The 27,701-nt window shown below is 38.3% G+C and overlaps 1 long non-coding RNA gene across 1 annotated transcript in view; it reads right to left on the minus strand.

Annotated features, from left to right (window-relative positions):
• Window positions 1-7,426: 7,426 nt before the first annotated feature.
• LOC138992882 (uncharacterized) overlaps window positions 7,427-27,701 on the minus strand; it is a 35,152-nt gene continuing 14,877 nt past the window's right edge. The window contains exon 3 of the long non-coding RNA XR_011468193.1: window positions 7,427-7,620. This is a non-coding gene — a long non-coding RNA (uncharacterized lncRNA). The remainder of the gene's footprint in view (window positions 7,621-27,701) is intronic.

Here is a 27,701-nt window from a genome sequence, read left to right on the forward strand (position 1 = left end):
TAGACACAGAACATGTCCTAAATATGCAATACTAACATGGGCAGTGAGTCCATAACATTGAACAGGTGTTAACAACTGTATCTTTAAAATCCACCTAACACCTAGAAATAATAACTGTATTTTGTTGTATGCTGAATTAAAAAGCTACGTGACTCCTTCATCCCATTTTTAATTATTCAGGAGAGAAAAATGTAGAAATGCAGGAATCACTCAAGTGAAGAGAAAGCTTTAGTAGGTCATGGGTGGGAGGGCATTTTCTATTACATATGAGCATGACCTGTCCTGGGAGTTTTTAAACACTTTGATTTTGTCCACAAAGAAGGCCTGGACACTTTCTGCATCTGCATAATGTGATAAAATCATGGATTATGAACTTAGTGATGAATTATTTCAAATAAAACCAAAGCACAGGCTCTATTTGAAAGACTGATGGTAGAGCCAGGCAGGAATCCTTCAGTAAAATGGATTAGAGCGCTCTGAGCTGCAACAGATCAGTGGCAAGTCCAGCATATTTTAGGGCTGAGACTCTCTGAGAAATGAGCCTGGACCACTTGAGCATCACCAATCCTAGGCCATATTTTTATTTCCTGCCTCACCTTTGTGCGGCTTCCAAGCCTGTGGGTCCAGCTGATTTCAAAGGCAGTAGATGAGACACAGAGGAGTCAGGACTGTCCTACCTCAGCCATTCATGAGCCCTCCAAGGCCACTGATACTGAAAGAGTATGGAGAATAGACCAGCTACCTTCTTCATCCTCTTCTCTTGGGCCTGTGTCCAGTTTACCTTAGCTAATGATTCTCTGTGCCTGGAAAACTACGGCACGCTTCCTCCCTTCATTCTGAGGAATCATCAGACCTAAATGAAACATAACTGTCCAAAGAATTCATTTCAGCCATGTTAACATTTCAATAATGAAAATAAGTGGAACTATGAGATCTGAATAATTTTATGATATTAAATATGATAATAGTTTACAATGTTTAAACACCATTATTAATTTTTAAACTGTGATTTTTAGAAAGTGTATATAGCATGGGTCTGGGGTAAAGCTATATAGTTTATTACTGGAATCTGTGTTTCTGATTCTAAAATTGGTAAAGCTTTCTAAGTAATATTTCTCCCATTTCTTTATATAAAAACACCTTTTTTTCTTTGAAGATTTTTTTTATTTCCACTTAAATAAAGTATGTATTTATATACATTTAAGAGACACATCCATTTATAACACTTTAGTAATGTGTTTTGGTGCCCAAACTATTTTTAACTAACCCATAATTGGGCTAAGTTTTGCCAAAATAAATAAATACTTATAGTTTTATAAACCGTAAATAACTAAACTATCATTAGATTCAAAAAGAGTGATGTAAAGCTATTGAAAGGAATACATTAGGTTAGGAAACATTAGATGTATGGGCTACAAATAGCTAATATTTATTGAAAACTTACCATGTTCCCATCACTATGCTATGATATGCATTATCTCATTTAATCATTGCAGATTTTGAGACAGAGTTCGAGGGGAAGTCAATGACAAGATTCCATAGAGGGCAAAGCTAGAACTTAGGCCCAGACCATCTGAAGGGAGAATACTGTTCTGGTAACATGGTGACTGGGAGAATTCTAAGGTATGACTTCCAGGTTAGAGAGGGTGTGTTTTAGGACTGCAGTTATACAATAAATGCTTGTTTAATCAGATTTATGATATGTATCCTATTCTGAACCTATGGAGTCTCTTTTGTGTGGCAGCCATGTGCAGAGTGCAAAGATCAGTAATATGTAATCATGTTCCTCACAGAGCGAACCCTGGAAAGTAGACTTTTTTTCTGTTAAGGGCCAGATGGTGAAAATTTAAGCTTTTGGGGTCAGATAGTATCTCAAAATGAATTGTCTTTGTCACTTTTAGCATGAAATTTGCCACAGAAAATCTGTGAGTGGATGAGCATGGCTATGCTCCAATAAATCTTTATTAAAGACTCTGAAATTTGAATTTCATATCGTTTTCAGGTTCACTAAATATTATTCTTGTTCTTATTTTTTTCAACAATTTAAACATATAAAAATCCATTGTGGTTCCCAGGCCATACTGAAACTGGCATTGGGCTGAATTTGACCATGAACCAAGGTTGACCAGCTCGCCACATATGACTATTGAGTACTTACATTTAGCGAGTCTAGTGGATATGAGCTGTGAGTATAAAATAAACACCAGCTTTTAGAGACTTAGTATAAAAAATTATAAATGTTCCATTTAAAAATTATCAATGTCTCATTTATAATTTTTATTTTGATGATATTTCTAAAGAATAAACTTTTGATGTGAGTTGAATGTTATTCAAATTAAATTCACCTGTTTTGGGTTGCCCCCCCTCCCCTTTCTCTTAAGTCCTAGAAAATTTAAAATCACACATGTGGATCACATTATATTTCTATATATTTCTACAATGCTACTTTAGAGCTAATAATATTGGGAGGTAAACAGATACCTGCTATATATAGATTTGTAAGAATTTAATGATTTATTAGATATTGAAGTAGAATAAAGGAGTCATTAGAGAAAAATTGTAAAGTCTGATCAAGTTTCAAAAGTAGAATAAATATTTACCAGACAGAAAACGAAGCAAGGCATTTACGATGCAGATATGTATGTTATTAGTATATGCCTGGGGAATTAAACATTGCTTATTGCTAGAAAAATAAAATGTGATAGGAGAATGGCAAAACATGATATTCTACCAGATCATGATCAAGAAGATCAAGGTGAAGGAGGGTTCTGTTTGCCACCCTGAGGATCTGAAATTGTGTCTGAAAGATTAAGTCACTGACAAGTGTTAGGCAGCGATGGGCCCTGTCAAGTCACCTGGAATTGTCAGGTTAGATGGTTAAAGGGCCAGAGGACTCAGAAATAAGTCTCATGTTTCTAGCTTGTGTCATTGGGAGAACAATAATGTCACCTGATGACAAATAAACATAGCACTAGAGAATACTGTTTTCTGTGGCATGGTTGTAGGTTTATTGACTTACTCGATTTGTGGAGGGTGATATAGGGGTGAGCTGAGACAATGGGAAAAAGTTCAAGTTTAGACACATGGAAAGTTAGCAATTGAATAGCAGTAATTTTTCTGATATGTGGACATTTCAGCTTAGAACCCAGACAGGACTGAGGAGGGTCATAGATTCACAGGTACTGAAAACTGCAGTTACTTAACAGGTTGGGAGTCAGTCACTTGCCAGATGCTTGAGTTCCTTGACTAACAGGCATTCTAAATAGGCATCTTCACGAAGACTGAGTGTTCCCAGTACCAGGAAAGTCATCACCACCGTGACATACAGGCATTATGACTATCAGGAAGTCAGGCTTTGTGCTTAACGTCAAAATCATGAACCATTCAGAAATCCTTCCACAAGCCGGGCCCTCACCACATTTAATTTCAGGAATCCTAATTAGCTATAAATTGTCCAATGACTGTGCAATTGTATGGATGGGGTAAATCACTGGTAATTAGAATGCTCCCAAGGACAGAATTCTTTTTTGGAGTAGTACTCAAAAAAGGTAAAGTTGCCTGGCCAGCATGGCTCAGTGGTTGAGTGTCGAGGTATGAACCAGGAGGTCATGGTTCGACTCCCGGTCAGGTCACATGCTCAGGTTGCAGGCTTGATACCCAGTGTGGGGCATGCAGGAGACAGCCGATCAATGATTCTCTCTCATCATTGATGTTTCTATCTCTCTTTCTCCCTCTCCCTCTCCCTTTCTCTCTCTGAAATATATATAAAGGGTAGAGTTATATATGACCCTTTTTCATTGTGGTGAGCATGTCAGATGGCTCATGACTTCAAATACCAATGGGACATCTCTGCCTTGATTGTCTGACCTGCTCTTCAAGCCTAATATGCCAACAGAAGGTTTTTCTTCTCCAACTGTAAAAATGATGTCCTTTCCCTTTTATGGGTTAATGACACAATCATGTCCATCCAGCACATCAAGTTAAAAGAAGCCTGCATCATTTTGCTCAAGGGACTAATGAACTATTATCCTTTTAACTCTCTATCAAATCCTTTCCTTCTGCTTTTTCTGCAGCCACTTTCTTTTTCTATTGTCTAAAGTTTTACATATGTCTCCTTTTTCCCCAAGTGACACCCCCAGCCATTCCCACCCCGGGCAAGCCCCCACCGCCCCAGTGTCTGTGTCCGTTGGTTATGCTAATATGCATGCACACAAGTCCTTTGGTTGCTCTCTAAGGAAGACCGAAAAAATCAGATCTGAGAAACAATTATGGAATAAGAAAGTTTTGCAGCCACTTTCTTATCCCATAATTGTTGTCATGGTTTTTATTGTCTCCCCAACTCAGATCTGATTTTTCAGTCTTCCTTAGATAACCCTTTCTGCACCTGGTCTTTGGGAGAGGTGTTTCAATGTGTTCCTTTGATACCCCATGGTCCCATGGACAGCAATGGTTTCCAGGGCAGGAAGTCAGAGGGGGCGGGAGGAGAGCCACCATCTCAAGCTTTGGATTCTATTCCAATGAGTGTGTTTCTTTTTCTTTTCATTTTTGGACCTGCAAGTAAGACTTCCTGTACTGTAATTGTTCCACTATTTAGAAACTTGGCCAATTATTTCATCTGGCTTCAAAATACTTACCAACTTAATTTTCCTCCTCTTTCATTTCTCTTGCAATGGAGTTGTAATAGATGGTAAAATAGAAGATTCTGTGGAGAAAGCAAAAGTGTGAAAGATTTGAAAGGCAGAATGTACTACAAGGACAAGGATGAGTTTTGCTATTCTAGGGGCATGGCCCAGATCAGGGACATGAGGAAGGGATGTAGTTGAGAGAGAGAGTTGTAAGGTCACATCTTCAGAGAGAAATGCACAGTGTTCCCCTTTCTAAAGTGGGGAGAGCTGTGGATACTACATTTTTATCTTATGCCTTGTGAGAGGGCATTTAGAGGTATGTGGAAGGTATCTGTGTTCTTAAACCTAAGTGGGGCCAGGGGAGTGGATTGGTACCTGATTCAGCCCTGTGAAAGCAGTAAAATACAAATGGAGGCAAGTCTGGCTGGTATGGCTCAGTTGTTGAGCATCAACTAATGCACCAAGAGGTCATTGGTTTGATTCCTGGTCAGGGCACATGGCCGGGTTATGAGCTAGATCCCCAGTAGGGGGCATGCAGGAGGCAGGCAATCTATGTTTCTCTCTCATTGATGTTTCTCATCTGAATAGCTCAAAAATAGAAGTGTTGAACTCAATTTTTCACCAAAGATTAGGGAGGAAGTAACAAATTAAGGCATTCAAATTTTAGCTGATAAACCCTATTAGTATTCCAGAATCAGATATTCTTTAGCTCCAAACAATGTAGAATTATAATACATTTATAATAACAACAATGTAGACATTTCTAGAAACTTCTATTCTGAGAGTGAAACCACTTAGGTATGCAGTAATAAGCTAAATTTGAATCTAAAAGCATATGACCTGGTCCTTAATTTTGATTGCCTATACTGTTTAAATCTTTGTTTTCTTTTGGAATTTAGCATGCTTGAGAATTTTTTCCTTCAATATTAATGCATTTATCCAATTTGAATTCAGCTATTTTAGAAACTCATGTGATGGCCTGCTTTGCAGCTTGATAATAGTACTTCTCTTTTCGCTATAATTACAAATATCTATAATGGCATCTTTTCTAAACCAATGTTAATAAAAACAAACACGTTTGTTCACACAGAAACAATAACAGCAATATCACCAAGTTGAAGGAGACATACCTGTGTCCTTTTATTATAGGTTTTTATGCCAGAGTCTCTTTTGGTTTTTCTGGGCTATTGGCTATTTGTGTATCTTATAGTTTCAGTTTTCATATTTGTCTTTGTTTTTAATTCAGCAGATGAGTTGCAATGTCAAGGTTATTCCTCTTACAAGGAGGAATTAGTTCAGGTGTTGAGATTGTTTGGAAATTCTGAACAAAAATAATATGAGATGCCTAAATTTCCAAGCCATAAATAATAAATTAAATATTAAGAAGTTGACCTAGAAGTATGTTAGGGTTTTGTTATACAAAAATGATATTTTCCTCTTTGATTCATTTGAACATTTTTATTTAAAAGATTACTCTAAAAAATGGTTTGTTTGTTTTTTCATATCACACACATGCAAAACTTTACATATTGGAAGTTTATTGCTAAAAAGATATGTTACTAGAGGCCCGGTGCACAAAATTCATACATGGGGGGTGTCCCTCAGCTCAGCCTGCACCCTCTCACAATCTGGGACTGCTAGCTCCCAATCACTCACTGGCCTGCCTGCCTAATTGCCCCTAACCGCTTCTGTGCTTCTGCCTGCCAGTCTGATCAATGCCTAACTGCTCCTCTGCTGGCCCGATTGCCCCCAAGTGCCCTCCCCTGCTGGCCTGGTCACCCCTAAATGCCTTCCCTACCCTACTGGCCACCTTTGGTGGCCATCTTTGACCACATGGGGTGGCCATCTTGTGTGAGGGTGTGAGGGTCAATTTGCGTATTACCCCTTTATTATATAGGATAGCATTTTTCAGTGAATTCAGTAATTTTTGAATATTTCAGTAGTATGAAGGAGGTCGTGGGACACATTGAAATATTGTCAATATATTACTAATACTCTTAATTCATTCACCAAATATTTATTGAGCACCCAGTATGCACTGTGCATAATTCCAATTTCAAGGGATTTAAAGACAATATTACCCGCCTGCATGGATTTCATATTTCAGGAAAGGAATATACTCCAGTAACACTTCATTTTTAAATTTTTTTATTGAATTTGAAAGAGTGAGGAAGGAAGAGGGAGAGAGAGAGAGACATTGATCAGCTGCTTCCAGCTTGCCCCCTACAGGGGTGTCTAGCCTGCCACCCAGGCATGTGACATGACCGGGAATCAAACTGGCAACCTTTTGGTGCACAGGACGACACCCAATCAATGGAGCCATACCAGCCAGGGCTCCAGTAACACCCTTTAAAGTACAACATTAAAAGGACTACACTGGGAGCATTCATTGTGCATTTTTTGATCAAATGTTCTATTAGTTTCAGAGTTCTGAGAGTGTTCTTAAAATGTCAAAAGCAACTAGCTACTTTTGATGATTAACTTTCATCAAGAATGTGAAAAAAAAAGAACCTGAAAACAAATATCTATACTTATGTCTACATACCCTACTCAAACTGAAACCAAAGAAAGTTTTAACTGCAATTTTAAAGCACCTGAGAAGTCAGCTTTTCGTGGGCTCAATAATATAAGTTGAAACACTGCTGTGCTGGCGGGCATTCCTGTAATACAATTTCTTTGACTTCTCTTTGAGAAAAAGAAACCTTTCTTTTCGAAGGCACTTCAATGTAGCATGTTAATTCAGCATTAATTATAGAACATGTCAAACTGTATTTCAGTCAAAGCTCCCTGTAAGTCTCCAGAGCTTTCTTAATGACAGTAATTATAGGTCATAAAAAGAGTCGTCTAAAATTAACATTTCTCTCATGTCTTGATGGGGAAATGTACATGGCTGCACAGTACAGATGTTTTGATTAGTAAAATTTACACTTCCTTTCTGGTTTCAATGCCTGTCAAACTTCCCCGTGCTCCACGCAGGGCGCTGCATCGTTCATCTCTGTGAAGAGATAAAGGCACATCAGAGATGGTTGTAGACATTCTGAAAATGCTGCGCTGTGTGATTTTCTGCTGTAATTCAATGAAAATAGATCAACAGTTTCTTCCTCAAGACATGCAAGAATTCTTTTAAAAGATGAGCAAAATAAAAGTTCTTCGCTTCTAGAAAATTTCCACAAAAGAGGTTTGAGAATTGCATTTGATGTGTGCGTCCTAAATGGATTTATTCGAATGGAGAAAAGCATGGAGCCAACTTACATACTGATCGAAGTCTCCAGGTAAACCGTGCTTCATCACCCACTATCAGAAAGGACACATACAATCTGCTCAATTCTGAACTGTCAAAATGTACTTACGAGAAAATGAGAATGGAAACATCCTGGTTTAAACAATGTTAATATCATCAAACATCCAGGGAAATCTAACAAATTAAAAGAGAATCACTTCAAAGAGTAAAAGGCCTACACCTTAAGTAATAATAAATCTGATACTTGACATTCATCTCCCTGGAAAATAAAATTAGGTAAACTTTTGCAAGGGCATTCAGAACAGCCAATGCAGTTTATTAATAATTTCCTGTTTTCATATCAGAAGCTCATATTATCTGTTGGCAGCCACAGTAGACCTCCGCAGATATTTAATAAAGCTGCCATCCATAATCCTCTCTGATTACCTCTAACCTTCCAACTAAACACACACAGTGCAGTAACCCCTCAGAAGGACAGCACCGTGTCACCTGCTAGGATGTTTGACAGCTTATTCTGCTGCATCAAGCTGGCACAAAATTACTTTTTCCAAATCCATCCCTAGTTAATAACCAAAAGTAATAATGGTATTCAGCATGTGTAATGTTCCGAGAAGGCAAAATGAGGCAACAGAGAGGAAAAAAGATTAGAGAGTGATTATTACGGAAGGAAGATGAAAAACAGAATCTTGTAACACAACAACGTTTCCATTGCAATGCCAAGTGGAGAGTTCTCCATATCACAAGACAAAATGTGCAGTGCAGGCTGGGAAACACTGAAGACATCTACTGTATTTGCACTAGGCATGTGGCTATTCTAGTTCATACAGGGTGGCATTTGAGCATTCTCTAAGTTATTCTGAGACATTCTCTTGGGAACAAGAAATGACTTACCTTTAGTGGAAAATGTCTAGTTAATGGAAATGTATTGCTTTGATCTCACCTATGGTTTGTAAAAATAATAAGGCATTTTGCTTATAGAATAGATCAGACTAACCTTAATCCAAATTTACAAGCACACCAAATCCAATTCAATCTATTTTAAAAAGATGAAACACCAAATTAAAAGTCTGAACCCTCAATTGAAAAAAAAATAGATTTTTTTAATCATATAGGCAGGATCCAGTCAGTATATACATTTGTTTTCATTAATAACAGCTGGAATGACCTTGTTATGGGGCTGAATCTGACTGTGACAATTAATAGGGAAAAGGTGAACATGTTCCCTTCCTTTCTTTGCTCCTTGCTTTCTATTTTTATTTTCTTCCTCCCTCCCACCAATTCCTCTCACTTTGTTTTTCCCTTCTTTCTCTTTGCCTGTTTCTCCAACTTCCTTTCTTTCCCTCTTTCTTCCTACAATATTTTGCAGAAAGCCTTTATATACTTTACACTAGAGGCCCAGTGCACAAATTTGTGCACAGGTGGGGTCCCTCGGCCTGGCAGGCGATCGGGGCCAATCGGGGCAGTGGGAGGTTGGCTGGGCTGAGGGGCCGGGCCGCAGGAGGTTGGCTGGCCAGGGAGAGGGGCTGCAGGAGGTTGGCCGTGGGAGCACACTCACTACCACAGGGCAGCTCCTGTGTTGAGCATCTGCCCCCTGGTGTTCAGTGTGCATCATAGCGATCAGTCAACCAGTCACTGGGTCATTCAATCACTTAGGCTTTTATACATATAGATTTTCTAGGCAACTAACATACTACCTATATAATAATTCTATATTCTAAATGGTCTCAGATCTAAGAAAGTCAGGATCAAGTTAAATGCTTTATCAAAACCTCAAAGATATCCACATGTGTTTATATTTCATGTATATGTATGAGATGCAACTATACACACACATACACACACACACACACACAGATGAAAGGTGTTTTTCACTGACAATCCTTGCTTTATATATTGGACATATTGGAATATGCAATTGATACCTTGAGTGTCTATTAGGACTCTAAATCTTCTTTCCTTCATGTGGTCAATGTCTTCTCTGTAATTTGAATTTCTACCCAGGTGTTCATGATTGAAATGGGACCATATTCTTTGACATCCCCCTCTTCACTGGCCCCATATCTAATTCTTTTCAGTGCTACTTTTTAAATGTTATTTTTATTGAGTTTATTGGGGTGACATTGGTTAATAAAAATATATAGGTTTAAGGTGTACAATTCTGTAACACATCATCTGTACCTTGTATTGTGTACTCACCATTCCAAGTCATGTCTCTTTCCTTGTCTTTTGAAGCCATCCACTGACTTCTCTCCACCTCCTCTGCCACACATCAGCCAAAGCCACCATCATTACTACTTAGCTAGCAGCTAGACCTGCTGAATGATCTCCTGTATTCCATGCAGGGCAATCTTCTGCAATAAAAACATCATGTCCCTTCTCTTTTGGAAGCTCTGCAGGGCACCTATTGCTTTTAGGATACAACAGACATCCTTGTGATGACTACGAGGAGACAGATGATTTGGCATCTTCCCACCTCCCTGGCCTCTCCCTAGGTCAGTGGTCAGCAAACTGCGGCTCCCGAGCCACATGCGGCTCTTTGGCCCCTTGAGTGTGGCTCTTCCACAAAATACCACGTGCAGGCGCGCACGTACAGTGCGATTGAGACTTCGTGGCCCATGCGCAGAAGTTAGTTTTTGGCCTGGGCGAGTCTATTTTGAAGAAGTACGGTTGATATTTGGCTCTGTTGACTACTGAGTTTGCTGACCACTGCCCTAGGTCATTCACCAGCGCTCATTATATCCAGGCCATGTGGGCGTTCTGTTCTGCGCTGGGCCTTTCTCATTGGCTGCATCCTCTTTGGGGGAAGTGTCCCCATTCTATTCACCTGCCATTCCCTTACTCATCTTCAGGATTCTGTTTAAATTTGACTTCTTCAGTTACGCTTTCTCTGAAAGCCCAGTCTAGTTCACTCCTCCATGTCGGCTTCATGGACACCTGCAAGTTTCCTTTGTATAAATACTTGCATCTCTAATTGAGTATATTGTTCATATCATGCTGAGTCTATCAGCAGAATGAAGGCAGGGAGAAGTCTTGTTCTCTTCTTTGTCCAACTTGCCTACTCAGTGCCTAGCACCCAGAGCTTCTCAATAAATATATCGTTAATGAATTTACTGAGTATATGTATTTTCTCTCACCAGACAGATTAGTCATTGCAAAGGTTGGTCTAAAAGAAACTAATTATTGTACAGGAGTGTTTGTGCATAATATCTCCCTTAGGTTGGATTTCCCAGAAATGGATCTGGGACGGGATTTGTATGCAAGTGGTTAATTAAAAAGTGCTCCTAGGAGAGACCAGAAAGGAATTAGGAGGAACAGCATAAAGAAGGTGGGAGGCAAATAAGCAAGGAAGGGATTTCAGGCCAAGTCCCTCCCTCAAAGGCCAGCTTCAGTCGGTCTTACATGAGATCTATAAAGTGCAAATGATTCCTCAGCTTTGTCCCTTCCTGAGGCAACTGAGCTTGTGGAGTGATGTGAACTCAGGCACCTCCAGTTCTCTGTGAGTGGATAGAAAGTGATTCACAGAGGAGGGCAGTTCTCCAAAGAAGAACAGAGTGTAGGCAGTTGGTCACAAAGACAACCATGGCAGAGAAATGGCAAAATACATTTTAACTATAGCTCCGCTGGTTGCTGCCATTGTATATAAATGTTTTTAATATTCCTAGATTTTTTAAAGCGATATGAACTGGCATGTCCCTCTGTGGTTAATCACATAAGGTCTGATAAAGTTTTTAAAAAATGTATCCTACCGTTTTGTCCCTTGAAATGTCTCCCCTCTTCGAGGGAAAATAATTTTGATTTCCTATAATTCTTTATTAACATTGAAGCAATAGTTTAATACAATATCCTTGAAGACTGTTACCCATATACTAAGTTCCATTTGTGAGCTCAGAATCAATGCTAGGCCTTCATGGAGCAGATTCAAAGCAATACTCAATTATATTCGTTTAAAATCAACATTTAGGGCTTTGAATGAGTCTGATGCACCATGGTTCCTGTGTTTCATCTACCTCTTGATTGAGAAATCTGCAAAGTTCCCTTAAACTTGACTCCCTACCCTAGGGATGAAATGGGTTTAAGCTGACTCAGGGAGTATTTCTAATAGATATAATACCTTTCTGGTTTGTGTCATTCTGTCCCAATAACAAAAGATACACTTTCTGAGCAAGGAAATTAAACTCAAAAATAAACTAAGTTAATTATTCAAAGGATGATTTGAAGATTCCAAAATTTCATTTCAAATTAATATTAGCTGGCATACACTATAGTATCTGATACCAGGGAACTCTAAGCGTTTTGCATACATTCCGAACTTAATTATTTTATTTTATTAATGCTGTTATAAAGAAGGAGGTTTATGTGGAGCTTTAAAATCTCATTCGGCATATTACAAGTATAGTATCAGTCTGGGATTTTAGAATATTACTAGAAACCAGGACCTCTGAGAGGTATGTCCCAGCCATCAAGTCTAAATGTATTCCCTCATGGTCTTTGAACACATTAACTGAACAATCTGGTTGTTTTCGATGCAACTTTAAGCTGACACAAGATAGTTGTCTGCTTAGAAATAGAAAGTCACTGGATAATAGAACAGGTGAAATCCTGCCAGATAGATATATGGGAAGGAAGGGAGGGGGGGAGGGAGGAAGGAGGGAGGGGGGAGGGAGAGAGGGGGAATGGGGAGGGAGGGGGAGGGAGGGAGGGGGAGGGGGGAGGGGGAAGGGAAGGAAGGAAGGAAGGAAGGAAGGAAGGAAGGAAGGAAGGAAGGAAGGAAAGAAGGAAGGAAGGAACAAAGGAAGGAACGAAGGAAGGAACGAAGGAAGGAAGGGAGGTAGGAGGAAAGAATTGAGAACATCATTTTTAGTATTAGGAATTTACACCTAAAATAATAATGGTAATTGTTCATATTAGACACTAGACCAGTGATTCTCAACCTTCTGGCCCTTTAAATACAGTTCCTCATGTTGTGACCCAACCATAAAGTTATTTTCGTTGCTACTTCATAACTGTAATGTTGCTACTGTTATGAATCGTAATGTAAATATCTGATATGCAGGATGGTCTTAGGCGACCCCTGTGAAAGGGTCGTTCGACCACCAAAGGGGTCGCGACCCACAGGTTGAGAACCACTGCACTAGGCTAATAACTGCACTTTCTCTTCCTTTACATTCTCACAGCACCATGTGAGTTATGTTACTTGTATTTTAGAAATAAAAAGCTTTAAGTTCAGAAACTTTAAGCAACTTGTCACAGTTCATATAGATACTAACTGTTTGGGACTTGATTTGAGTTGTTTGAATTAAGAATTAAGTCTTGTCTATTATTACATAGTGCCTTTCATATTATAAATTAGGCAACTAAAGAGCCATTTGATTTATAATTTAATTATTATTGCAAATTGCATATCAGTGGAAGATTGATTAAACATTCAGAATAAACCTAAGAACAGTCACTATAATATATTTTTAGGGTTATGAAATAATCTACAAATAAAATAATACTACTGAAACACAAAATAATTTAACCCTGAAACTAACAATTCATAAAATTGCAATACATTTGAACAATAATTTCATATTTCCAAAATGTTAATAACCTACATGCCATAGGCATCAGTTTCCATTACAATAGCATCATTGTGAAAATATAACTAGTCAATACCTAATTTTAAGATTTATTTTCTTGAGACATCTGTAATAATAAAAGCGTAATAGTCCAGACATCCTTCCAGACATCCTTCCAAACGACCTTCTGGACGAAACCAGGGCAGTGAGGCAAGCCCAGTCCCGGATTCCTGCCAGTGGCCAGAGGGGGAAGGAAGGCCTATTCTTGCACGAATTTTGTGCATCAGGCCTCTAGTTGCTTATAATGAATAGGCTCATCATAGTCACCCCAAACTTATCTAATTAAAGACATTGTTCTTCTTTCATAATTTTCCCATAGAAATGGGAATAGCATTCTGACTCAATGTAAATGAAAAGATACATATTGCTTTAAATGTAAAGAATTATAGGTCTATTTTTGTTCATCGCTTTATTTTGTTCAAAAATAGATCCAGAGACATAGAAGCATAGAACAAACTGTCAAACCTCAGAGGGAAGGTGGGTATGTGGGTGGGTTAGAAGAGATCTATCAATGAACTTGTGTGCATACATGCATAACCCTTGGACACAGTCAATAGGGTAAGGAAGGCCTGGGGTGGGAGGCAGGGGTGGACTAGAAGTCAATGGGGAGAAAGGGAGACATCTGTAATACTTTCAACAATAAAGTTTAAAAAAAAAGAATTACAGAAAAATTTTAAGTTCTAAATGATAATTAAGGCCATACATTGAAAGAGTTAGATGTGCTACTTTGTTTCATAGAATACCATCTTCACTAAGGATGAAAATGGATTGTTTAAATGACTTTCTGCCATCTATTTTTCAAAAAGAACATTTACATAGGCAAAATATTTTTATACTAGTTGCATTTTTAAAATTGAAATGAAAAAAAAAATGTCCTTTAAACTTGCCATTCTCCAAAAGCATTATGCTCACTGTTTTGTAACACTTCTGTTCAATACAATGCATTATTTTTTTAATACACAGACTTTCCCACTGAACTTCCAGTGATATCTGAAAAGCATAATTACAGTTCTGCTATCACACATTAATTTCATTTTTTTTTTCAAAATATGCACACAGTTCCAGTAATGCTTCTGGATAATGTATGCTTTCTCTGCAAAGCATTAATGCAATTGGCTAGCGGCTTTTCCTTGGACTTTGAATTTGTGATTTTCAAAAGGCAAATATAGCAATTAAGAACCTAGAAGAAATCCCTCATCAAATTAGAACCAGCTGACAAATTTGAACCTGAGCTAATTAACTGTGCTCTTACGAATTTTTCTGAGAAATGAACTCAATTTAAACTTAAATTAATTAAATTAAAATATATTCTAAAATCTGATAGATCAAAACCCATTAATTTTAGTTTAGCTGGTTCCATCCAGCCAAGTCTTGTGTTCTGATCTGCTGCATGTCTCTCCCCAGTTAATATTACAGAGTGCAGGGATCGTGTACTCAAGTGTCAGAGACCATTAACGTGGCCTAACGAAACTAGAGGCAGTGCTGTCATAAATGAGTGAAGGAACAAAGTCACCCCTTTCTGTCTAAGGTGGTGTCATTGAATTGACAAAGAGAGAAATGCTCCTCCTTTCTCAGAATGAGGTTTGTTTCCCATTCCAGTCTTCACCAAACTGGTCTTCGTAGCAACTTGACTGGTATATAAAACTAAGGCCATTTGGGGGCTGTACTTTTTTATTTATGTTACAAACTTCCTCTTCAGACACACACTTTTCTTTGTCTGGTCCTTTTCTCCCCATACACATTTTAGCCTGGCCACTGTCTGACATAGGATGGGGGTGGGCTGGGAAACAGCAAACTATTTTATTCAATTTTTAAATTTATTGTTATATGAAGATTTTAAAAGTTGAGGAAGAAAATATTAATAAAATGTCAAAAACCAAGTCTGTTTAACAAGAGACTTACAGGGAGATAAAAGCCAGCACTAGGCAGATTAGTGAGAATTTAAATCACCAGGCACAAGTTCCTTTACGTAGTCAAAGGGCTTCAGGGGAGATACTATTGAAGAATGGTTATTCCACCTGCACCTCATAGTAACCTCATTATTGATGGGGTAAAGGTAAGCCACCATTTTCCAGGACAGCACTGTTTCTGCCTGCTATTCTGGGAAACAGTAACTATTAGCAGTGCCTTGGTTTGGACATAATATCATATAGGTGCTTAATTATAGGATCCCTTTTTTTGTGGCAGGGGTACCAACATTTAGAGAAATCTTTCAGTTGCATGAAAGTCATATATTTGTGAATTCCCAAAAAAAATTGGAAAAGTCATAAGATGCTCAGAAAGACAGAAATAAGCTAAGACCACTAGACTAAACTGAGTGTCTCTTGATGACACGGAGAATTCCACTTCTTTATAGTTTTTCAAAAAGTCTCTCACTACGCGGAGGGGAGGTTGGAACACACTTCTGCAGGTAGAAGGGCCGGCTTCAGGAATCCAGTGCCATGGTCCACAGAGCAAAGTAAGAGAACCTGGTTCTAGTGATGTTCAATTTTATCTCCCATTTTCCATTACTCTGTGCATGTTTTGCATTGTATATAATGTAAAAGTTCAATAGCATTTAATAGAATTTAAATACAAAAAAAAAAAAACATGTTGAAGGTACAATCATAAAAACTATACTGATGGGACAAACAAATTGGTTTTGACAATGCTCACCTAGCATGTGCTGACCTTTTATCAAAGACTAGCAGGACTCCAGACAATAAGCCTGCCTGAGAAAGATAAATATCACATGATCTCACTCATTTATGGAATATAATGAACAACATAAACTGATAAACAAAAAGAGAACCTGAGTCATAGAAGCATCGAACGGACTGTCCGACCTATGAAGGAAGGTGGGGGGTGAGGGGGTAAGAGATTAAGCAAAGGACTTGTATGCATGCTTATGAATATAACCATGGACACAGACGGGGGGCGGACGGTAGTGGGGCGGGGGATGACGGCATGTGCTGGGGGGTAGGGGCAGTTGGAAAGTGGTCAATGGGGGAGAAAGGAGACTTATGTAATATTTTAAACAATAAATAATTTAAATTTTAAAAAAAGGACTACGGACACCAAGAGAGCATAACCTGTCCCTAGTCTACTATTTAAAGACCGCAAGACAGTACCTGGAACATTTGACTATGTTATATTATCATCAGTAATATCCTATATAATAAAAGGCCAGCCACCATAAGCGTAACAACCAGAATGACCAGAGACCAAAACCACCACAGCCCCTCGCTGGGCTGGATCTGCTCCCAAGCAAGTGGTTAGGGGTGATCAGGCAGGCAGGCAGAGTGGTTAGGGGCAATCAGGTAGGCAGAAGGCTTCTCACAGGACTGGCCCCACCCCCTAGCACAGAAAGAGGGAGTCCTAGGCTACCAGAGGCGACTCTGTGGCAGGTGTGGCTGGCCAGTGATCGCCTGCAGAGGGAGGCCCAGGCCAGTCAAGCCATTGCACCCCACGCCTGTTGCCTGCAGAGGGAGGCCACCAGTGGCAGGGTAAGGGAGGAAGCTCTACACAGATGGCAAGCAGTGGCAGAGGCAGTGGCAGTGGTGGGGGTAGGGCCAGCTGCCTGCAGCTGGGGGAAAGAAAGCCCTGATAGGCGCTGATCTCAGGCCAGGGCTAGGGACCCTACCCAAGGGGTCCTGGATTGTGAGAGGGTGCAGGCCAGGCTGAGGGACCCCCCTGAGTGCATGAATTTTCGTGCACCAGGCCCCTAGTTATTCTATAAAAGGTAGTGTCATATCTACCTTTTCTTTCATTGTTTGTGTTTGGTGTTATATCTAATATATTAGTTAAAAGTAACTGAAGTTAAGTTTCCTATGCAACAAAAGTCAAATGTTATTCTCATGATTTAGAGAAAGGTTAAAATTAGAAAATTTAAAAGGGCAACATTACTTAGACATTAAAGTGCTTAAAAAGTCATTAGGAGAATAACTAAAATTATGACAAAGGTCATTAATATGTAACATTACATCAGCTCATGCAACAATGCTGTTTCAGTTACTCTGTTAAGGATTTAGCATACTCTATTTTTAAAGTGTAATGAGATGGAAAATACTATAACTTTAATGTTAAAGCAGTCTAAATTCCGGGGCATCTTAAATTTAGAGTCAGAATATATAATATACACTAGAGGCCTGGTGCACAAATTTTTGCATGGGTGGAGGGGGATGAGGAGAGGGACCACAGGAGGTTGGCTGCCAGCCCCAAGGAGGTAGCTGGCCCTTGGCCCCCCTGGGAAAGTGGCTGTGTCTGCAGCCACCCAATTCCTGGTTCCCCACCTCAGCCGAAGGCCCTGGCGGGGTTGGGAGAGGAGGCGAACGTCGCCGGGCCAAGCACAAAAGGATTGGACGCCAGACACTGCCGCCAGCCACTGCCCTGCACACCACAAAGTTCCCCGCCTCCCCACTTCCTCCTTCCCTCACCGCTGCCTGTAGCACCACCAAGATGGGCTGGCAGCTCCCAGGGAAGGGAGAGGACCAGAGCAAGACAAACCCTTGTGTTGAGGGCTGACTTTCAATAGATTGCAGCGGGGGAGCTGCTCTGCTACCTACAAAACCCCAACCCAGAAGCAGGTCTCTACGAATGGTTTAGCACCAGGAGCCAATGGGAGCTGGCTGGCTGGGGGAAGGGGCCATGGGAGGTTGGCTGTGGGAGCTCACTGACCACCAGGGGACAGCTCCTGCATTGAGCATCTGCCCGCTGGTGGTCAGTGCCTGTCATAGCGACTGGTCAACCGGTCATTCCGGTCGTTCGGTTTTAATGGTCGCTTAGGCTTTTATATATATGAATAGTGCCTTTACTAACATACCTTTCAAAATGAGAATTCTTCACTCTTTGGAATAGATACTGAGGCAGTCGTGTTCATGTATATTGAGTTCCTGACTCTCTCTATATATGAAGAAACTGCAAATTTGCCACATTTGGTGCATGGCAATTTTTCAACACGTAAAGTTTCTATTTTTACTCAAAGGAATATAAAGTGTAACTCAAACACTTTAACTACAGATATGGTTTTTACTGACAATTTATCAGACGGAATTTCTTTTAACATCAGCAGAAAACTAGCATCCAGAAGAGAGACCATAAGTGCATAATAATGCATTACCTATTGCCAATTTCATACCAAATACTGAAAACAAAGCAAATAAAATCACATGAAACCATCTTTAAGAACCCATAATTTAGTGCCTACTACAACAGGATGGGTTTATATAGTTACAAAATTAAACCTAAGTATAATTTTCATAGCCTGTGCAGGAATTCTTCCTGTGAAAGAAGCAAAGTCCTAAGAGAGGACCTCTGTATGCACTTTGAGGGGAAATAAGTCAAATGCCTTATGACAGCCTATGTTATTGATCATAGGAGTTCAAATCCTAAAGGCTAAAGAAAAATATGTTTGATTTTTTGCTTTAATGTAAAATTGAATAAAAGTACTACAATATAAATTATTTCAAAACTGTTTTACCTTTCTTTCAAAGGTCTGAACATATTTTTTAAAAATCCCAAGAACTTTCCTCAAGAAAATATAAGTCCATACAAAATTGTTTAAATGATTACAATAAAATATATCATTTTTTACTCAAATTGCCATTATTACAATTAGTTAAGGTAAAAAATTGTTAACACAACTGATAGTGTATGGTGCTATAGTAAATATGGCATTTTAAAAACAGAAATGTGTACAGATGGAGAAAAAGAAAGGAATGATTTTTATCTTCCTGAACTTATTTGTGTTTTGCTATGACCAAAGCTTGTCAATAGAAACTGGTTTAATTATGTACTAAGAGCATAAATTGCATAATGAGCCTGAAGTCTATGATGTCTACAGAGACAAATATCCATTGACAACTCGGTAAATACTAATTTCCTGGATTCCAAAACATACTTTTAATTAAATATTTTTCAGGAAAAACAAAGAAGCAAAAAGTGCTGTGATTATGTATATATTTACCACAGTAAGCTACAAGAATGTAAAAATGTTGAAAAGTGGTGAGCTTTGAATTGTGGAAATATGGTACATCTTTGTATATTTACTTGGGTCTCTGCTTTTTAGAAGACTCACATATAATGCTGTAGATTTGCATAGAGAAATAGACTTTCCTTCTTTTCTGATGTGAACAGTATAATTTTGATTTCCTGTTATTCTGTTCAAGTCAAACCAAGAGATATGGGCTTGGATTCTGGGCTGCCACTGAGTGAGTGACCTTCCCTGATGAGTCACTTTGTAGCCTGCACTAAAGGGGCTGTGCACTTCCAGTCTTATTCTCAGATCAGCTGAAAGAGTGGAGGTGACAGGATTTGGGATAGTTTCGTTCCTCAGGGGGAGGAAATAGTGTCATTTTTTTTAGGGAATCATGGTAGGCAAAGCATTGTGTTGGGCAGTGATGGAACTCATGGTCAAGGTAAGCAGTGGGTGATGAGGGACTACGTTGGGGCTGTCAGAGTAGGCAATTGGGGCACAGAGAGGGAGCAGGCACAGAAGGAGGTAAAGGGAAGGAGGTGTACACTCTGAATGAAGCAAGCATTCAGCCAGCAGGAGGGGTGGCTAAGTAATAGCAGTTCCCTAGCCAGAATTATTCACTGCTGCTGGGCAGAGAATAGGATGTGTAATATTATAGCAAGGACCCAGGGTGGACCTGCTAGCAACCTCTAATTCTAAAATGCATTCTCTCCATAATTGCAAATGAAAATAAAATTGTCAGAAACCCAATCATCTCATTTCAAGGGTAACTCCTAGGATACAAAAACATGTAATTTGTGATATGATTTCTAATGAACAAAACAAAAACCAGATATGTTGTCTTTGGGGAAGAGAGTATAACACAGTCTTTGTGGTAAGATTTGAATTACCCAGTCTTAATGTTGTTGTTGTGTAGAGTAAATAAGATAATATACTTAAACTAGAAACCTGGTGCACAAAATTTGTGCACTTGGGAGTGGTCCCTCAGCCCAGCCTGTGCCCTCTCACAGTCCAGGAGCCCTCGAGGGATGTCTGACTGCCACGGAGGTGAGAGAGGCTCCTGCCACTACCACTGTGCTAGCCAGCCATGAGCCCTGCTTCTGGCTGAGCGGCACTCCCCCTGTGGGAGTGCACTGACCACTGGGGGCAGCTCCTGCGTTTAGCATCTGCCCCCTGGGGGATCAGTGCACATCATAGTGACCTGTCCTTTAGCCATTCGGTTGATTTGCATATTAGCCTTTTATTATATAGGATGATTTAGCACAATGCTCAGTACATATTGTGTTTTAAAAATGCTTTAATTAATTTTATTGGTTAATAAGATTATATAGGCTTCAAGTGTACATTTCTATAATATATCATCTGTATATTGCATTGCAGTGCCCATCACCCAAAATGAAATCTTCTTATACTCCCTTATCCCCTTCCCTCTGGTAAGCACCATATTGTTGTCTGTGTCTATGAGCATTTGCTTGTTTTTCTTGTTTATTAATTTGTTGCTTTCAGTTTTATAACCTACATATGAGTGAAATCATATGGTTCTTGACATTTTCTGACTTATTTGGCTTAGCGTGATATTCTCGAGATCCATCCACGTTATTACAAATGGAAGTATTTTATCTTTTCTTATGGCTGAGTAGTATTCCATTGTATATGCATACCACATCTTCTTTATCCAGTCATCTATTGAGGGAAACTTTGGTTGTTTCTATGTCTTGGACATCATGGATAATGTGGCAGTGAACATGGGATTCACTTTTCTTGCAAATAAGTGTTTTCAAATTTTTCAGATAGATTCCTGGAAAAGGGGTTGCTGTGTCATATGGTAACTCTATTCTTAATTTTTGAGGGACCACCAGACTGTGTTTCATAGTGGCTGTACCAGTTTACATTCCCACCAGCGGTGAATGAGGGTGCCTTTTTCTCCACAAGTTCTCCAACACTTGTTATTACTGGTCTTATTCTAATAGGTGTAAGGTGGTATCTCATTGTAGTCTTGATTTGCATTTCCCGAATAGCTAGTAAACTTGAACATTCTTTCACATATCTGTTGGCAATTTGTCTGTCTTCTTGGGAGAAGTGTCTTTTCAGGTTCTCTGCCCATTTTTTAATTGCATTGTTTGTTTGTTTGGTATTGAGTTATCTGAGTTCTTTATATGTTTTGCATGTAATGTTATTTTTGGTTAGAACAGTTAGAAAAGTGAGGTTGATAAAAGATTATGTTTGAAGGTTTTGGAGGTCACCAGAGATAGCAAAGATTCGAGGCACTAAGAGTCAAGAGAGAAGAAAACCCCAGGCCGGTGGGCCAAACATTTGATACCGAGGAATACAAAGAAGCAGAACAATAAAACTTATGATGAGGAGAAAAATCAATACATTGAAACTGAATCAAAACTAACATAGACATTAGCCTTTGCAAACACATTAAGAGTAATTTCTGTATCCCATAGGATCAAATAGTTAAGTAGAGATGTGCATACTATTAAAAAATTCAACCAAGTCTCTAGAAATGAAAACTGGAGTGTCTGAGATCAAGCATATAATCAAATACCTGTATTAAATCCCTATTTTAAAAAATGCTAATTACCTGTACTAAATCATTTACTACAGCTTCCACCTTAAGAAATGAGAAAAAGATGAACAAATATAACTGTAAGTAATCAAAAGTCAGGCAGTAATAAAAGCAGAAAAGATATTAATGAAGTAGAAAGCCAAACAAGAGAGAAAAATCAATAAAAAATATAGTTCTTTGAGATCAATTGATAAACGCTTAGCTAGACCAATAAGAACAAAAAGATAAAAGACATAAATTACTGATATCATGAGTAACAACAGTGACATTTATACAGATTCTTCAGATATTAGAGGAAAATGAAGTATTATGAAAAATGTTTTAATGATGATAAATTTTAAAACTTAGATAAAAGGGAGAATATGTTGAAAGACAAGAACTACCAAAGTTCATTAAAGAAGAATTAGATAACCTGTACAGCGTTATATCCATTAAATTAATTGTTAAAACCCTTTTTCAAACAAACCAACAAAAACAACATAAGGTCCAGGTGATTTCTGAAGGAAACACACCTACCAGTCAAGGATAAAAAGCTACCAACTCTATGAAAACTCAGAAAAATTGAAGAGGGTGTACTTTCTAATTCATTTTATGAGTCCAGCTTTACCTTGGTCTCCGAACCAAAGACATTTACAAGTACTAACAACTATCCTCCAAAAACATCAGTGCAAAAATTCTCAACAAAATTTGGGGAAATGTAATGTATAAAATGATGGTCTTTGAGTGGATGATACTCATTCATTTTTAATTGCCTCCATTTTAGGTCAGGAGATAACTCTTTGTGGGTCTCTTTTGCTTCTGAATGTCTTGTGAATGAGGCATGACAGTTCGTTCAGGAATATCTTTTCAAGGGTATAGCACACAGTCCCGAAAGACACACAGAGTGTCTCTCTTTGGGTCCAAGGTCGAGTTTGCTTACCTTGACAAGACTCCATAGTTTCTATCTTTGGAGCCACAGGACAGATTTGCTTACTCAACAGTATAAGAAATACACTGTCTCCCTCCATGTTAAGTATCAGGCGGGTTTACCAACCACGAGAAAAGATACAGTCTTCTAAATTCAGTCGCGTTCTCCAATAGCATGATCCTCAGTGTGTTCAATGTCATGTGGTCCTCTTTGCTTTGCACTGTGGGAACTGAGACTTGGCGAACTGGTACTGATACTCTTGTCCTCAGTTGTGATAAACTACTCTTCGTTTCTGATCCGGGAGTCTCGTGACTGCTACCTGTACCCATGGAACTTTGGCGGGTTAGTTAGTAATATCTCGGACCATTCCCAGTTCTTGGCACCTCTTTCCATCAAAATAGGTGCAATCCCTTTGCAAGCTTGGGGGCCTCCTATACACCCGTTTATTATGATCTCCATTAGAGATAAGACCCTCCCACCAAGGTCTTCATAAGCTCTTGTCTATATTTAAATCCCTGGAAAGCTGCTTGCCATTCAGATTTTTAGAGCTTTAATGTTTAATAGAGAAATTCTGTGGAGCATATCCTTATAATATGTAATTTTTATTTTTCTATCTGAAAGTGTCCATAAGATACTTCCTTAAAACCTTTTTGACATTTTTAGAAAGTGTCTTACAATCATATATTTTTAAAATGTGCTATAAAAATAAAAATTAATAAAGGTGAATATGTGCACCTGAAACTCCAAAGAAACAAGTGTCAAAGTTACAGAAGGGTATTTGCACCTCAATACATTGGTGATGCCACTTTATAACAGTTAGAACCATGCAATACATACGTACATACTTGGGTAGTAAATGTATAAAGCAATAAATAGTGAATGATATTCCGGCTCTGTTTTAAAAAGATATATTGTAGAAACGTAGAGGATGGATTAGATAAGAGAGATGACTAAAACAGAGCTGGAGAAGAAGTATTGAGTAAAAGGCTGTTCTACTAGAAACATTTGATGAGAAGGAGTTTAATGAGAACCTATTCAATGAGAAGAAAAAAGAGAAGGAAGACTAATAAAATATTTCAGCAGGAGATCAATAGGACCTGTTAATCCATTTGAAATGGGAGGCAAGGAGAGAGGTAATGTATATGTATGAAATATATACGTTTTATATGCCCAGCACTCTGCCAGGTGTTTTACATATGCTATGCAATTTAATCCTGATAATAGCCTTGTGTGATACACATATTTATTTCTATTTTAAAAATGGAAAAAATGAGACTCTTGCAGGTTATTTAATTTGCCGAAGGTCAAATGGCAAGGAAATGGAGATGCCCTATTTGGAGCCAGGTGTGTTTGATTCAAAGGTCATGCTCTTTTCATTTCAGAATGAATCCTAATACATCACATAGCATTTGAATGTTGTTGCTTTGGTGAACGGCGATGCCATTAACTGAAATAGGGAATTCAGAAAAGTAGCATGTAAGACATGTTATAACTTTGAGAACTTAAGGTCTTGGAAAAAGTGAAAAATAAAGATGCAGTTGTGCTATTCAATATAATAATCCCTGGCCTCATGTGGCTGTTTAAATTTATATTAAGTAAAATTAAAAACCCAGCTCTTTCATCACAACAGCTATGTTTCAACACTTTACTAGCCACATGTAGATAATAGTTGCCATGTTGGAGAGCAGAGCTGGATGGCATTTTCATCTTCATAGAAAAGTATATTGAATCATGTTGGTCTGGAGCTTGAATTCAGCAGTTATCATTATATTAGACTGGAATGTATTATTAAAAACAATAGACCTGGTAAGATATCTCCTATTATTTATAAGTTCTTGTCTATAACTTTGCACACATTATCCTATTTGATCTTCATTAAAATCCTATGGAGTCAACACAATCACTGTCTTCGTTTAATACTGGAATACAAGTTACCCAGCAGTAATGAGAGCCTTGGAATGCAAGCACAGGGGTCTGGTAGCAGGTCTTAACCACATTACGGTGATGAGTACAAAGAACAAATGTGAAGAAGGTGAAAGAATCCTAAGGCTACATGAACTTTCAACAAAAGAATTTAGAAATGAAGAGCCTATATAACAGATCTAAGATCCGATGTTCAACAATGTGCATATAGTTCATTATACTGTATTTATGCACTCAAATATTTGTTATGAGGATACATTTTGGGTTTTGTGACTTTTACCACAACAAAAAAGCAAATCTACCTTTTCTTCTCAAAAAATAAAACCTCTTCCACTTATTTCTAAAGAAAATCAATATTCATTCACTTTTACAAGATAAAAATAGTCAAACTATTCAATTTAATCTTCAATTATTCTTAACATTCTAGAAACAAGTTTCAAAGTTAATTAGATGGCCTTTAACATTTCCATATCTAATTAGGAAGTAAAAATCTCTCTATATTTTATACGTATGTCTTAACTTACTAATAACATTTATTGATAGTTTTGTTATATTTATGAGTGAATTATATTTTTAGTATACTAGGTAAAGTCCTATTTAAAACTAGCAAATGAAAATTCCATTCGACATCATAGCCTTTTAAGTCCACCAATACAATATTTCATAAGTACATCATCTGCCATTTAATAAAAAAAATCAAAACTACTGAGACTTTTTCACTTTAAAATTACAAATCAATACTTTTCACCACCAGGGTAAGTGTAAGATTTCTCACATTCCCCTGTTTTCCTTCCACCAGCCACAAACCCCCACAACCAAGTCCAAGAATTGATCAGAATCAACTATGCATATAGTTGGCATATAGAAAGGATGAACGGAATTACAGGAATTAAGGAAGTTGGAGGAAACTGATGGTAGTTGGTAGGAGATGAGTTTTCAGAGTGAGTGAGAACTCCGTGCCGGGAAGCACCAGCCCCTTTCTTGTCCGCCACGTGAAGAACTGTGACTTCTTCACACAACAGGGGGATGAGGAGCAACCATCCTAGCCTGAAAGTTCTTGTGGCAGGTGCTGGCAGGATGAGGCCTAAGAGCAAACCCGATGTTTGTCCTTTGTTTCCATTCCTTATGACACCGGTAGATAGGCTGTTCTCTCATTGGAGGGGCCCACTGTGGATTCAGGTTTCACTTAGGAGCAATATTATTTAGACTTCTAGCTTTGAAAAGATAAGTGTGCTCCCCTAACTACATATCCAGCTTAAGTACACATCACAGTTTGGGTTGCCTAGATAATACTAAAGGCTTAGTTTATTTCTTTGGTATAATTCTGAAGGTCGGAGTGGATATACCAAGGATAGAATCAGGTATTCTGGGGTACCCTGCTCAAGATCAAAATCATATTCTTCTTCTTTAATATAACTCCAGAATTGTGTGACAGACTAGAAAAGTCACACCAGACTCAATTATGCAGCAGTTCATATCCCATTCCCCTCATGTGGCAGGAGGTGCTTGACTAAAGCCATTTCAGTCACTTTGGAATGCCATACTTTAGCATAGAAAATTCAGAAAAAAATGTCAATATGCAAGGGTATTATCATTACAGGGAATATAAAATGGAGGTCAATGTCTGGTATTAAACAGTTGTCCAATTATGATGCCAGAAATCTATTTTAATACATCAGGGTGAGTTTATTAATAGGGAGGGTTAGCCAGGCCTATGTGACCCAATGGTTGAGCATCAACCTATGAACCAGGAGGTCACAGTTCAATTCACAGACAGAACACATGCCTGGTTGCCGGCTTGATCCTCAGTAGGGAGGATGCAGGAAGCAGCCAATCAATGATTCTCTCTCATCATTGATATTTCCATCTCTCTCTCCCTCTTCCTTCCTCTCTGAAATCAATGAAAAAATATGTTTTTAAAAAATAGGGGAAATTAAGTCACAATTACTTTGGAAACTGATGACCTTTAATAGATATTTCAAAGATTAATAGTAGGTTTTAGGAAGTGTTATGGGAAACAATAGAGGGTATGTGGATGAAGTTTGAGATGTGCGTTAGAGATGAGTAATTAATAAATGAGATCTGTCTAGCCTTCATAGGTATTGCTGTCCAAAGTAGAAGTGCAAGAGTGAGGAAATACTGGATTCTGTGTTGGAAGTTTGCAATAGATGAGATTCATTTTAATCTTGATCTTCCAGGGGGGCATTTATATGGTTTTGTTTGATCATATGCACACACTTACATGCATACACACATTATCATTTCCAAATGAAATTTGGTGTTTGGATACCAAATAAAATTTTCTACTGGATAAAAAATAATAACAGAGTATGAATATATGCATTAAACACAGGAAAGAGAGTCCCTTAATGGACCTAGAGCCAGATCATGCCTCAGGGGTCTAATGATTAGAAGTGATCTAGTTGAACCATCTTATTCCATAGATGAGATCTATGATTTAGGGAAGTATATAGCCTGTCAAAAAATCCTACTGACATTGGTTGCTCTTTAAGCCTGGGTGCTTGTGTGACACTTTAAAGCAGAATCTCAGGACAATGTAAGAAAAAGTAGTGAGTGATTGTTTTGTTCTAGAAATAAGAATTTGCTGAACTACTTAGTCTGTGATTGTTGACAATAAATATTATTTTTATAACTAATCATTATAACTATGTTTTTAAATTCAGAAAAAGTTACTGGTTTTAGATAGGACTTTAAATGTATTTTGGTATATTTACATTCATATAGGAATTATAAGCAAAATAAAATAAATAGAAACCAACATAAAACAAATCTTTAATTTGATAGCCACCTGTATTAGAAGAAGATATTGGCATAATATTCTGCTTGCATAATCTTCAG

This window comes from Myotis yumanensis, unplaced genomic scaffold, assembly GCF_028538775.1.
Source record: "Myotis yumanensis isolate MYYU_CA2020_CCGP unplaced genomic scaffold, mMyoYum1.0.hap1 SCAF_15, whole genome shotgun sequence".
NCBI classification, from domain to species: Eukaryota; Metazoa; Chordata; class Mammalia; order Chiroptera; family Vespertilionidae; genus Myotis; species Myotis yumanensis.